This window comes from Topomyia yanbarensis, chromosome 2 (assembly GCF_030247195.1).
Source record: "Topomyia yanbarensis strain Yona2022 chromosome 2, ASM3024719v1, whole genome shotgun sequence".
Classification (NCBI taxonomy): Eukaryota; Metazoa; Arthropoda; class Insecta; order Diptera; family Culicidae; genus Topomyia; species Topomyia yanbarensis.
Window position 1 is genome coordinate 266,414,300 of NC_080671.1, and position 13,930 is coordinate 266,428,229.

The 13,930-nt window shown below is 38.3% G+C and overlaps 1 protein-coding gene across 10 annotated transcripts in view; it reads left to right on the forward strand.

Moving 5' to 3' along the window:
- Window positions 1-7,578: 7,578 nt before the first annotated feature.
- The window catches only part of LOC131683134 (uncharacterized), a 1,279,861-nt gene continuing 1,273,509 nt past the window's right edge, over window positions 7,579-13,930 (forward strand). For 7 of the 10 annotated variants that reach the window (XM_058964951.1, XM_058964952.1, XM_058964944.1 and 4 more), the window contains exon 1: window positions 7,579-7,661. The gene's annotated coding sequence lies outside the window, so the exon portion shown is untranslated. The other 3 variants (XM_058964947.1, XM_058964945.1, XM_058964946.1) reach the window with 2 other exon arrangements.

Below are 13,930 nucleotides of genomic sequence, written 5' to 3' on the forward strand. Positions count from 1 at the left end.
GGAGCAGTGCGCACTGCCTCCAACCTACTCCCCAGCACACCAGCAAATAGTGCATGTGTTGAAGCCGGAGTCTTGCCCTGCAGATGGTCGACAGCACTAGTCACTCTGAGGCGAGCCCTCGGATTCCTGGAAAGAACCTACGGAGGAGATTGCCTGACACTTGACACAGCCAAACAAATCCACATGGAATATACCCAAACACCTCTTTCACCGCTAGCGGGTCTAGTCAGAGTGTGGCATCGTCCATGGAGTGTACGTGGCCCAAACCTGGACATCAGCCTCTCTAGATCAGTGGGGGCGGGCGCAGCTCCAAGTGTTGCACAAACGAAATTTCTTGAAGTGATTGAAAGAAGATACGCAAACCACGCAAAGCTCTATACAGACGGATCCAAGTCTTACCAGGGTGTAGGGATAGGAGTTAGTGGCATTGGAGCCGGTCTCTCACTCCGCCTTCCAGCCACCTGCTCCGTTTTCTCGGCAGAGGCAGCTGCAATCCTTCTGGCCATACGCAGGAGGCAAGAGAATCTTCCGACAGTGATATTAACAGACTCTTTATCAGTGCTATCAGCACTTCGAACAGGGGAGTCACGACACCCGTTTGTACAAGCCATCGAAGCAACCTATGACCCACTGACCACCATCTGTTGGGTTCCGGGGCACAGCGGGATCCAGGGAAACTTAGACGCCGATCGGTTGGCCTCTCTCGGTAGAACCTCGCCCACATCCTTTACCAAGAAGGTACCGAAAGAGGACATTGTCAAGGTTTTTCACCATTGCATTGTTCAGCATTTTACCAACCATTGGAGATCTTCTACCGGCTATCTCCAGAAAATTAAAGGATCCATTGACAAATGGACGGACCGCCAGAACCAAACTGAGCAGAAGGTGCTCTCTAGGCTGCGTGTGGGGCACACCAGAGTCACTCATCCGCATACAGTTTCCAGAGTGGATCCACCAGTATGCAGCTCCTGCAACACTAGGCTCACCGTTGAGCACCTTCTGACCAACTGCCTGGAATTTGCTGATTTGCGTCGCTTCTATAATATACCCACGTCTATCAGAGACGCCCTATCAAACGACTCGACGCAAGAAGAAGTTCTACTGCTTTTCCTCAAGGACGCCAATATCTTCGATGCTGTGTAGAAGTCCAGTACCAAGCCCTTCAAACAACATGTGAAGCTCCTTCGCCTAATTTTTTGGGGGCCGAAGATTCATCGTAGACCTACGCTTCAAATACTAACACAACTGTAATTCTCATTGGTCCAGCGCAAGAAAGAACACAACTACAGAGACTTTGAAATTAAAAAAGGAGATTTATCAATCGAACGATAATTTACCCACTTTTGTTAAATGCAATGTAAACATATATCCATTTAATTCATTAAGGCGAATGACCCTTGGGGTTAAAGCCCAAATAAACAAACAAACAAACAAAGGAATATTTGAACTCTTTTTTGCATGAGCGGTCCTCACGACCCGCCTTTTTTCTGCTTCCCGTTTATAAATAGCGGTCCTATCAACTCGCAATGCTTTATTAGCACAAACACTGGGACACTACTTGTTACTTTTAATATGGAAGCCATCTTGATTTTACGCTTCCAGCACGACAATTTGATTATACTATTCTCACTATGTTAATGTAATGGGCGATTTCCTAACAGATTGTGGGAAAGCAAAATTATGTTCGTTTTTTTTTTTATTTGCTGTAATGGAAAGAGGCAGCAAATAACCAGTCACGGTCGCCAATGTGAAGATGCCAGCCATTAGGAAATCACCCATTACACTCTGGTCTTTGAACCGGACACGTCTTACCTGCAGGACTCTCAAATATGCAATGACGCTGCTACTTGCACGCTCTCTGTAGAATGGCGGTAAGTCGGTAAAGGGCATACGCAATGTAGAGTGGCGGACAATTGATCGACTCACCCCACACAGTCACATTGGAATTTCTCATATAAACCGTTAAAATCAGAATACCTCATAGGCTAAAAACCTACTGAAATGGTCACCAGATTACTTCGATTCGGAGGTCTAGATCATTGATCAATCAAAAAAATTAAATATATTGTCCACTATCGAAAAATTCCATGGTCACTTCTAATGAACGATCTCCACATGCCGAGGGAAAAGCATTTTACCTTATGCAACTTAAGGGTATCAAAGAGCTCATTGGGCCCAACTACGCCATACTTTTCAGATTCCTAGAGACCTATACTAAATTTCTAAACATTTGTGGTTTCATTTCTGCTGCGCCGACAAATTCCCTGGTAACTTCTTATGAACGATTTCTACATGTAAAGGGAAAAGCATTTTACCTTATGCCACCCAAAAGTACCAAAGAGCCCTTTGGGCCCGACTACACCATACTCTTCAGATCCCTACACTCAAAAAATAAATAACGTTACTTTTACATGAAAACATATGTGAATCTCATCCACCACACTTTTCACGTACATTATATAGGATAGACCGATATATCAGTATCTGGCTCATCAAATAATATTTATCTAGCTCACCAGGTCAAAGTTACGTGTTTTTCATATACCTGGGAAAGGGAATTCACGTATTAATTACATGAAGTCAAACATATCATGCATGTTTGTGTTTCAGTAATTATTACGTGAATCTCCGTTGCGCAGTATACAGAAGACATGTAACTTCTATTTGATGAGCCAGATAAATTTTATCTTTGAAACAGATAGTTTAATTTGCATGGTACTAAAAGTATTTTTAATTTTCAAACACTAAATATAGACTTATTTCTTTGATTATTTTACAATTTATTATAACGCATGCTTTTAAATTTGAACTTTAACATTAAATACTGTGCTATGGAACATAACGCACTAAAAAGTAATTGATCCGTAACTTTGTACCGAGAATTTGGCCATTCGCCCAATGGATCCCTGAAATTAAAGTAAATGGAATATCAGATTTATCTATCATGCAAATAAATTCAACAATACAAACCTTTCGAAGAACACAACACCAACCCAGCAAGTTGTCGGTTCACGGTTGATTTTTTCGTACATGAAATTCATATAAGCTGGATTATCAAAGATTGACGTCAGTTAAAACTTATATGCTATTCACATAGCCGCTACATAGTTGTTAGATGTGATTTATATGAATCACGTAATCTATGTCGAAATTGAAAACATTTGTATTTATGTGAATAATCACATGAAATCAAAGTGATTTATTTTTTGAGTGTAGAGGTCTATGCTAAATATCTAAATACTTGTGATTTCATTTCTACTGCGCCGACAAATTCTATGGTCACTTTTTTTGAACGATTTCTACATGCAAAGGGAAAAGCATTTTACCTTATGCCACCCAAGGGTATCAAAGAGCTTTTTGGGCCCGACTACACCATACTTTTCAAATTTCTAGGGATCTATGCTAAATATCTAAATACTTGTGATTTCATTTCTACTGCGCCGAAAAATTCTCTGGTCACTTCTTATGAACGATTTCTACATGCAAAGTGAACAGCATTTTGCCATATACCACCCAAGGGTATCAAAAAGCTCTTTGGGCCCGACTATACCATACTTTTCAGATCCCTAGGGACTTATGCTAAATATCTAAACACTTGTGATTTCATTTCTACTGCGCCGACAAATTCTATGGTCACTTTTTATGAACGATTTCTACATGCAAAGGGAAAGCATTTTACCTTATGCCACCCAAGGATATCAAAGAGCTCTTTGGGCTCGACTACACCATACGTTTCAGATTCCTAGGGACTTATGCTAAATACCTAAATACTTGTGATTTCATTTCTACTGAGGTGAAAAATTCCCTGGTCACTTCTACATGCAAAGGGGACAGCATTTTACTTTATGCGACTCAACTGCACCATATTTTTCAGGTCCCTATGGGCGCATGCTATGCTCTTACGGCCCGACAGCGTTACGTACTTTGGATTTGCAGAGATCTATTCTAGACATCTCAATAAATGTATTTTCATTTCTACTGTTCTGTTTATATATCTATAGTTTTATATATTTTGTAGGCTCTCTCTGACACCCACTGACAATAAAGTTGTAATTTTGTGATATTTAAACTAGTTTCTCGTTGGATTTAATAAAAAAAATCGCCATTGCTTGATTAGTTTTATCAAAATTAATTCATCTTTGAATTTAAAAAGAAATGGTGGTTAAATTTTGGTTTAATTCGCACGCTTACATATCTGAAATACAGGTGGCGCTGTTTTAGTTTAGCTATTTGCCACTAGATGTCGCTAATAGTACCTCTAAAATATTTTTCCGGATGGATTTTTTGGTGGTTAGTTTCACCCAAGTACATCATCTCTGTTCAAAGCAGGGTGGCCAGACCTACCGATTGATAAGTAGCCCTACCGATTTTAGTCTTCAGTACCGATTCATAGACGACCAAGGCAAAACTACCCTCTAAGAACGGTTGGTGTCAAAATCGTCCAATGAAGGACGTTCGTTGGACCAATTTGGACAACGTCCAAATAACCGTTCAACAAACGTCCATCGTTGGACCCGTGTTGAACGATTTTGAAACAATTTTTTGGACGTCTCAGTGGGATGTTATAACCCACTGAGACGTCCAAAAAATTGTTTCAAAATCGTTCAACACGGGTCCAACGGTGGACATTTGTTGAACGGTTATTTGGACGTTGTCCAAATTGGTCCAACGAACGTCCTTCATTGGACAATTTTGAAACCAACCGTTCTTAGAGGGAAGGATAGGCAATGTTCGATTGGATTCGTTTTTTGACAGCTAAACGCGAATCCACCCAGTAAAGTTCAGCCGGAACTGAACTGGAATTCTGGCTGGTTCCAGTTCGTATTCCGGCTCCAGTGACACAACCGATTCTAACTAGAATCGGTTGTGTCACTGGAGCCGGAATGCGAACTGGGACCAGCCGGAATTCCAGTTCATTTTCGGCTGAGCTTAACTGGGCAATCGACCCAAAATGGAGTCTCCGCAGTTCTCTTTCTAGAGTTTTTCTAGTGTAACCAAAAGCCTTTATATTCAAAAATCTGTAAATACCTGCAACCAAACTAAAAAATCTGCAAATATCTGCAACCAAACTAAAAAATCTACATATACCCAGTTAAACTCATTCCGGAACCGGTTCGGATTTCTGAATGGAGTTATTACCCACTGAGACGTCCAAAAAATTGTTTCAAAATCGTTCAACAAGGGTCCAACGATGGACGTTCGTTGAACGGTTATTTGGACGTTGTCCAAATTGGTCCAACGAACGTCCTTCATTGGACGATTTTGAAACCAACCGTTCTTAGAGGGTATGGATTCCAAATCAAATGCAACAACCGATTCCGACTCAGAATCGGTTGTTGCATTTGATTTGGAATCCATAATGACTCCATTTAGCTGTCAAAAAACGAATCCAATCGAACATTGCCTATCCTTCCCAGTTAAGCTCAGCCGGAAGTGAACCGGAATTCTGGCTGGTTCCAGTTCGTATTCCGGCTCCAGTGACAACCGATTCTAGTTAGAATCGGTTGTTGCACTGGAGCCGGAATACGAACTGGAACCAGCCAGAATTCCAGTTCATTTCCGGCTGAGCTTTACTGGGTTATAACATTGGACGTGCTGCCATACAATGCCGGGGCATACGTTGCCAAAAATGCTGTTTTTTTCTCCGCAGTTCTCTTGCTGAGAGTTTTTCTAGGTTACACCTAGGATAGGATCCGCCAGCTCTGTCTTCTGTTTTTGAACCAATTCTGAACCAGCTCGTGATTGGACGAAAGTGACATAGGCAAACCTTCGGCTTGGAAACTAAAAGTACCAAAGGGCTGCTTGGAAGTGTTGTCATATTGTGATATCAAACATAAAACGACGATTGTTAACCGTGTTGATTTTTTTTGTTTTCTCGAGATACCGCTTTCTTTCTATAACATCCGTCTGTAATTATGAAGTGCAGGCATTATTTGGCAGACGAAATCAAACATATTATCCAGAACTGAAATTCCCGAGAGATCCGGTAGCGCGGTTATCGTGGATTCTGTTCTGTGTGCGGAGTAATGCGGAAATGCCTCTTTTCGAAATCAACAGGCTGTGTAGCGTAAGTATGAAAATATTTTGAACATCATGTAAAAATTGTCTTTGTTCCAGTACCGAGTAAATTGGAAGTACTGAGCAAACAGGGAGAAAGTTATCCCGGAAGTCGCTTCTTGTTCTTCCTTTGGTATTATCGATACAGTTGAATTGTAGTTTTCAACTGAATCGATCATCGGTGTAAATAGGAGAGTGTATTTTCTACTGCTGTTTTCTCCGAAACAATCACATGTAAAAACCTATACATTCCTCCAAAACAAAAATTAAACCTTGCAGAAAAGTAGTTTTAGAATATTTAAAATAAATCCGAACAGAGAAAATTATTCTTGTGACAGAGGTTGCTTGACTCAGAAAGCAACTTACAAAAATAAAGAGGCGTGAAGATATTTTTCGTAATGTCCAACAACGAATATATATTATTTTGTTTTGCTGTATTCCGATGGAAAAAAACGTTATGATCGTTTAAATGCGACTAAATCTTTGATTTTTCCATGAAATTGGTACATAATATAGAATATTTTAATCAGATGAAATATACGACCGAAACAAAACAAATATTTTGGCAACATTGGTCGAGTGGGGGTATGTCGTTTTCAACAGGGATTAGTAAAATATAAGAAGAAGCCAGCTGGCGGATCCTATCCTAGGGTTACACTAGTTTTCCTGACATTTTTTGTTCTTCCCAGACTTTTAAAATTGTTATTGCTGACATTTGAAAAAAAGTACCTGGCATCTCTGATATGTTCTGCACGCTCTTTGATAACAACTCAAATTTGAGTTGCCAGCCACTCAATTTCATAAAAAGTGCACGTAGTCAAAAATTGAGTTTTCCTAGTTTATTCAGTTTTGAGTTTGGAACATAAATGTCAAATTTGAGTACATTTTACTCAAAAGGCAAATTCGGAAAATAATCATTCCGCATATTTGATAACCCTCTAAGAACGGTTGGTTTCAAAATCGTCCAATGAAGGACGTTCGTTGGACCAATTTGGACAACGTCCAGAAAACCGTTCAACGAACGTCCATCATTCGACCCGTGTTGAACGATTTTGAAACAATTTTTTGGACGTCTCAGTGGGAAAGCTGCAAAAATATGAATTGGTATTTCAAATGTAATTTACCTGATCCTCCAGTCCGTTGTCCAGGCGTTTACGATGTCCGGAAATTTAATCTAAGGGTCTTTTTCTGCACCTATTTCATGCCGATCGGCATTTTATGGAAACTGCAGAAACTAAAAAACATAATTGAGAGTTAGATTTAAAAACAAGCGAAACTCAATCAAACTTACCTTCTAGTTTTATGAACAATCAGTGTCAATTGCAAACTCTTTTTTAGTTTAAGTCGACGCCTGATTCCACACACTTTTTTGAGAGTAAGTAGTTTTTCACTCAGAAGTTTGAACATTTAACGATTACTCTAGGGATGAGTTTGTTCTACTCAAATTAAAACTCATTTTTTGACATATTGCTATTACTTTTGAAATTGAGTGCTCTGAACTCAAATTTTGAGTAGTTTTGAATGAGCGTGTGTTGTCATCAAGTTTTTCGTGGACCTCAGCACGGTGTGTTTTGAATTGTGTATTTGTTGTGCTCATTTTCTAGGTATGTTAACATTCGTGTGAAAATTTGCTAGAACTTGTCAATTAAAATTATAGTTTCGAATCAATAAAATATATTTTTGGTATGAATCGGAATGTACAATGTTGCTGGTGACATTACATGGCCTGAACAAATGTTTAATAGAAACAGGTGTACCGTAAGACATTCACTGAATGAAATAAAATGTAAGCAAAAGTTGTTTTTGATGGGGTAACTGAAAATAAGCAGCGAATTCCATCAAAATGGTGAACATGCAAGTTTATTAGTAAAAGTGAATAGACAGTACTAAAGATTTTTTTTTCAAAGCGTCAATAAGCAAATTTGGGATTTTCGTTTTATTTCATATTCAGGATCTGCATTCAAAGTATCCCGTCTTTGTCATAATCTTAAAAAAATCCTTGAAGAACAATTCTCGGGTTAAATTTTTAGCGGCCCTTACACGTTCAATATTTTTGTCAATACCAGTATTGACGATATTGTTACAATATTTCAATCCCATTTGAAATCCACATCGTCAATACAAGTTTTTTCGATTACACGTACAATACTTTTGTCAATACTGTCTAGTATTGACAAAAATATTGAACGTGTAAGGCCCGCTTTTGAAAATAAACAATAAACCAAGTGAACTGAAACGTGGAAAAAGAATATTGCTAATCTATTTCAAAACAATATAATTTCGTTGAAATAATTTACACTTTCATTGTATTTTAATAGCATGCAACGATTTCTGGGACTTGATTTTATTAGAGCACTCCAGTTAGAGTGCGGCCAAGTCAAATTCCATGTTCGTTTGGATACGTCATGGCCTCTTGGCCACACTCTAACTAGAGTGCTCTAGATTTTATATTTTGTTGAGAAATGTTTTGGTCTATACCTAAGGGGTCATGCATAAATGACGTAGAATTTTAGGGGGGTATATCAAATTTGTGACGAAGTGTGACGAGGGGGAGGATAGGGTCAGAAGTTGTACGACGTAGCATGAAGTTTAAATTTTTTGACGGGCATCAAAACCCATTAATTAGAGAAAACAATTTAATGTTCCTCCATTCCTAAGTTGCTTTTCGCGCGGTTTTTTATTTTGTAAATTTTACTGTTCGCGAAATCGCAGGCTAGCAAAGAAAAGGAAAGATTTTTCATGCGGATTTAAATTTCCACATTAGTTAGCTAATATTGCTAACTAGTAGACTTATTTTGGTAGCTGAATTAAATTTTCTTTCGGATTCAATCAAAGAAAATTTAGTAATTTAGTTGAGCTTATGCTTCCTAAAATCGTTGGCGGCTGTAGGATTGTGAACTGCTCTACATGCTTTATGACATGTAAAATTCTAAACAAAACTATCCACAGTATATTTGTCATGAAATAAGCTTCTTTTGTAGGCAATTTGCTGTTATAAGAAAAATGTTAATGAAAGTCGTCAAACATTTTGTAAGGTATATATTTAAAAGAATTGAAAAACATATGTAATTTTTTCATCTCCCGGTCGCGTTGCGTGGGGAGGGGTAAGTAAATGCTACGTCATTTACAAGGGGGAGGTATGAATTTTGTGACCAAATGCTACGAGGGGGGAGGGAGGGGCCGAAGATCGCCAGAAAAAAGCTACGTCATTTGTGTAGAGAAGAGAAGACAATCGCGTAGCCAATTTGATCCAGTCCTAACCTCAAAATTGGACCAGCTTCTGATTGGTCGTATTTCCAGTCAAGAGCGTTCATAATATTTTCAAACGAAACGGGATGAAAAACAGTGCTGCTGAATTTATTTTGGCTACTTTTCATACACATGAACATTTCATGCAAATTGAAGAAATACCCTGAATGACGATATAACTAAGTGTATTGTTAAGAGAGAGACGAATTAACATAAAATTCAATTTTTAAATGCAGCTACTATTGTGAATTATTGACAGAGGGTCGTTATTTGAGGAACAATTATTTTCAGCAATTGTGTAAAACATGCAAATGGAATCTGGCAACGATGGATGCTTGTTGTCTTTAGAATTAAGGCTAGTTTACAGTCCGGAAAACGTGTCACGGGATTTGGGTCCCTGTGTATTTTAAATGGAGCTCGGGATTTCAAATCCCGTGACGGGAAATAAGTCTACACAAAAATGACAGTTTTCCTGAAGTGTAAACCCAACCGCGGGAAACATCACGGGATTTTAAAACTCTCCACACAGAAATCCGGCCGGGAACAATTCAACACAAATTGTTTCCGACGGGGAAAATAGTATTTTTATAAAGTTTACAATTCGCTGCAAGTTGGATACAGTTTGTATTTTTAAGAAGCAGCAGAGTTTTTGGTTTGACAGTTTGGAGAGATCTCAGCGGGAAATTTTCCCTGATCAAATCCCGACGCAAATCCCGTGCGAAATCCCGTGATCCATTTCCCGAACTGTAAACTAGCCTTTACCGAGGGATTGCCCTTCCTATGATGATTCTTAGGGATAGCCCGTTCCAACATCAAATTATGGTCTTGTCAAATTTTGGTCTTGTCAAACTGCAAATGACGTGAAAACCCAAGATGATACAAGATAAGGTATAGGCATACGTAAAGTGAGAGTTTTGGTTTTACAATTGACATCTATATTGCGTAAATACTGCTTTACTTCCAGAAAAAAGAAGTTGTTAAAATCGAAATTAATTAAAACAATGTTTTAAATATAGAAACTAGTGCTTTCAGTCTTTTTGAGGTTCTCAAGTCGTTTGCCACCAATAATATTATTGTACACATATGCATGCACCTTATGCATATTATCTTGAATCTGTTTTGCGCTTGTCAAATCTGCCACTCTTCTTATTCTTATCCGGACACGCTCTTTTTCCCTTTGGGGCAGACCCTCGAGAATTACGACAGGACCTGGTAGATAAAATTAAGAAGAACAAGAAGCCTGTTGTCGTCTCTTCTCTTAGGTCTATACCTAAGAGAAGAGACGACAACAGGCTCTGTCAAGAATTCACAATAGTAGCTGCATTTAAAAATTGAATTTTATGTTAATTCGTCTCTCTCTTAACAATACATGTAGTTATATCGTCATTCAGGGTATTTCTTCAATTTGCATGAAATGTTCATGTGTATGAAAAGTAGCCAAAATAAATTCAGCAGCACTGTTTTTCATAACGTTTGAAAATATTATGAACGCTCTTGACTGGAAATACGACCAATCAGAAGCTGGTTCAATATTAAGGTTAGGACTGGATCAAATTGGCTACGCGATTGTCTTCTCTTCTCTAGACTTTTCTACGGCTCATGTACGTACACGCCACATGACACAAATACTACATCACAAGCTGGTGGAAAATAATAAACAAAGACGGCAAAAGTAAATGGGATTGTTTTCAACCAGGAAACTTCATTAGTGTTCGTGAGACCGGTCGCAAAGAACTCACTTAGGTCTCTACTACCTTGATCTCCCTCACTGTTAAATCCAACTGGAATGTGAATTGAGTTTTCGAATGACTCGTCGAAATTCTAACTCAAATCAAACGACCGATTCCGAGTTGGCATCGGTTGTGTCATTTGAGCAGGATTTCTGACAAAAACCAGCCAATTCCGACTAAATTCAATGGGGTGTATTGAACTACTACACGGAAAAACAAAACCCACAGAATAAGTTCTTTTAACTTAAATTTAGGTACTTTTGAATTTTGCATCGCTTTCGCACTCATTAGTGTTGTCAAAAACAAAGCGAGAGATTCGACTCAGTCGAGGTCTTTCGTGGAATAAGGTACTTTTGAGTTGTTTGAGATATACTCAAAATAAGGTAGGTTCAACTTAAATGTCAGTATATTTAACTCAAGGTTGAGTATAGAAAACCTATCAATGAGTTGCGATTTTTGCCGTGGTTAAAAGAAAGTCAGCGTGGCAAGCAGAAAGTTAGCAATGTAATAATTAAAGGCACTACTTATCTTAACACAAGGTTTTTCTTTTCTTTTATAAAATATACTTTAAATAGCACTAAGCACGCGTCCGTCTATATCAACGGTATAAGCTCGAATGAACCTTCTTTATTGCTTCGATCAGATCTTTATCTAAACATCGATTACACCGCTACGATAAAGCCTAGGGTGGTCACTACAATTCTTCCCTCTTAGGTTAAAAACTTCATATTATTAACAACAATTTTGAATACAAATACATTGCAAACTCTTTTTATAATTCAAAAATTCACTTCAATATTTCGAACATTCGATATCAAATGGTTTGACATTCGTTAGCTTCAGCAATGACATGCCTAGCTATTATGAGCATCCTTCGATCGTGTGATGATAGGACTTCTTTCACGTGTCCTGATCTTTTTTTTCCTGAAACGATTGCCTTCAGTTGGAACGTTCCGGAAATATTCAGCATCCTCTTCTTCATCTTGCAAGGTCCTTTTCCGCTTATTCATCTCGGTGATATCCTCTTGTGGGCACCGTACCACCGCTTTGCTTCTTCTGGACTCGTATGCTACCTTTAGTTGATGCCTGTGCGCATTCGTAGTGTGTGTGCCAACTAAGATCTGGAAAATGTTCAAAGACATTCTTTTAATCAAGGTAGCTTCTAACCATCTAGGGAACTTCTTAACATTTTTGTAATATAGCTCCCCTGCCACAAGCTTATCTAAACCATCTTGAAATACCTCTGATTTACTTTGGCCTGAAGACTGCCCAATCTCAGTAGGATTATCTAAAAAATGCTTGTATGAATTATTTGGATTAATCAAATCCAACAACATTTTGGGTTTGTACGAGAGAATTTTCTCCGAAGGAAAGGAACTCTCGTCGCAAGAGCAAGTATTTCTATAATTTATTAGAAATAAATAAAGTTTATCCTCTATGTCTAATGAACTGATTTTGTTGTCCAGTAAATACTTCTTAAGCACTTCTTTAGCTACCCTCACCATCCTTTCAGCTTGACCATTGCTAGCTGGATGGTAAGGCGGACTCTTAAGCACCTTAATACCATGATTTTCTAAAAAATTTATGAAATCGCATGCATTAAACGGTGGCCCACCGTCGGTGACTACCACGTCTGGAAGACCGAAACGGGCAAATATAGAAGCGAATTTCTTATTAACCATTCTAGCCGTTGTACCTGAACGCATCCATTCAACCTGTGTGACTGTCAACGACTAGAAGAAAATTGTTCCCTTCAAAATAAAAGAAGTCTGCATGAAGGCGGCTGAACGGTCGCTTCGTGGGTATCCAAGAATTTCCTGTCTCAGGTCTCCTAACTATTTCCATTTTAGCGCAAGATCCACATGACTTTACAAAATCCTCAATATCTGAAGACAAACCTGGCCAATACACTACCCTTCTCGCCAAGGTTTTCATTTTAACCACCCCTTGATGATTTGCATGAAGTAACTTCAGTATATCATCCCTTAATGTATGCGGGATAACAACTTTGTCTTCAACCATTAAAATATCCTTGTTCAATTCCAGTTTCGATTTCTGCGCAAAAAAATCCTTGAATTGTACTGGAATCGTTTTTGGCCAGCCAAAAGTTACAAATTTTTTTATTTCCATCAATAATTTTTCTGATTGAGTTTCCTTCGCAACTAGCGAAAAATCTATAGGCAGTTCATTGGAATAATTTAAACTATGTATGTGCTCCTGATCTAAACTGCTTGGTATTTTTTGATCTAGTGGAAACCTGCTACAAAAATCAGCATTGCCCAATTTGGATCCAGAACGGTATTCAATAGCGAAATCATAAATAGACAGCTCCATGATATAACGCTGCAATCACGTAACAAATATGGAATTCCGTCCCCCTTTTCCAAAAATTCCAATCAGAGGTTTATGGTCAGTATATACCGTGAATCTCTGACCAAATAGAAACTTGTGAAATTTTTTTATTACGCACACTAAGGACAAAGCTTCTAAATGTAATATCGGGTACTTTTGTTGGGCCGCATTTAGGGAAAAGGAAGTGAAACATATGGGCCTTTCAGTTTGTCCTTCCATTTGAGCTAATACACCCCCTAAACCGTAAGTGCATGCATCTGTAACAACTATTAAGGGTTTTTTTTGCATCATAAAATGCTAATAAATCTGCATTCAACAGATTTGTTTTACTTTCCTTGAAAGCATCGTCACACTTTTTTGTCCATTCGAAACGCACATCTTTTCTCAAAAGATTATATAAACTTTTTAGTTTCACAGAAATATTTGGCATAAATTTATTGTAATAATTAATCAACCCAAGATAGGCTTTTAATTCGGTTACATTTTCAGGAGTTTTTGCTTTCTCAATTGTCGAGATTTTGTCTGGTGCGGGCAATAAACCT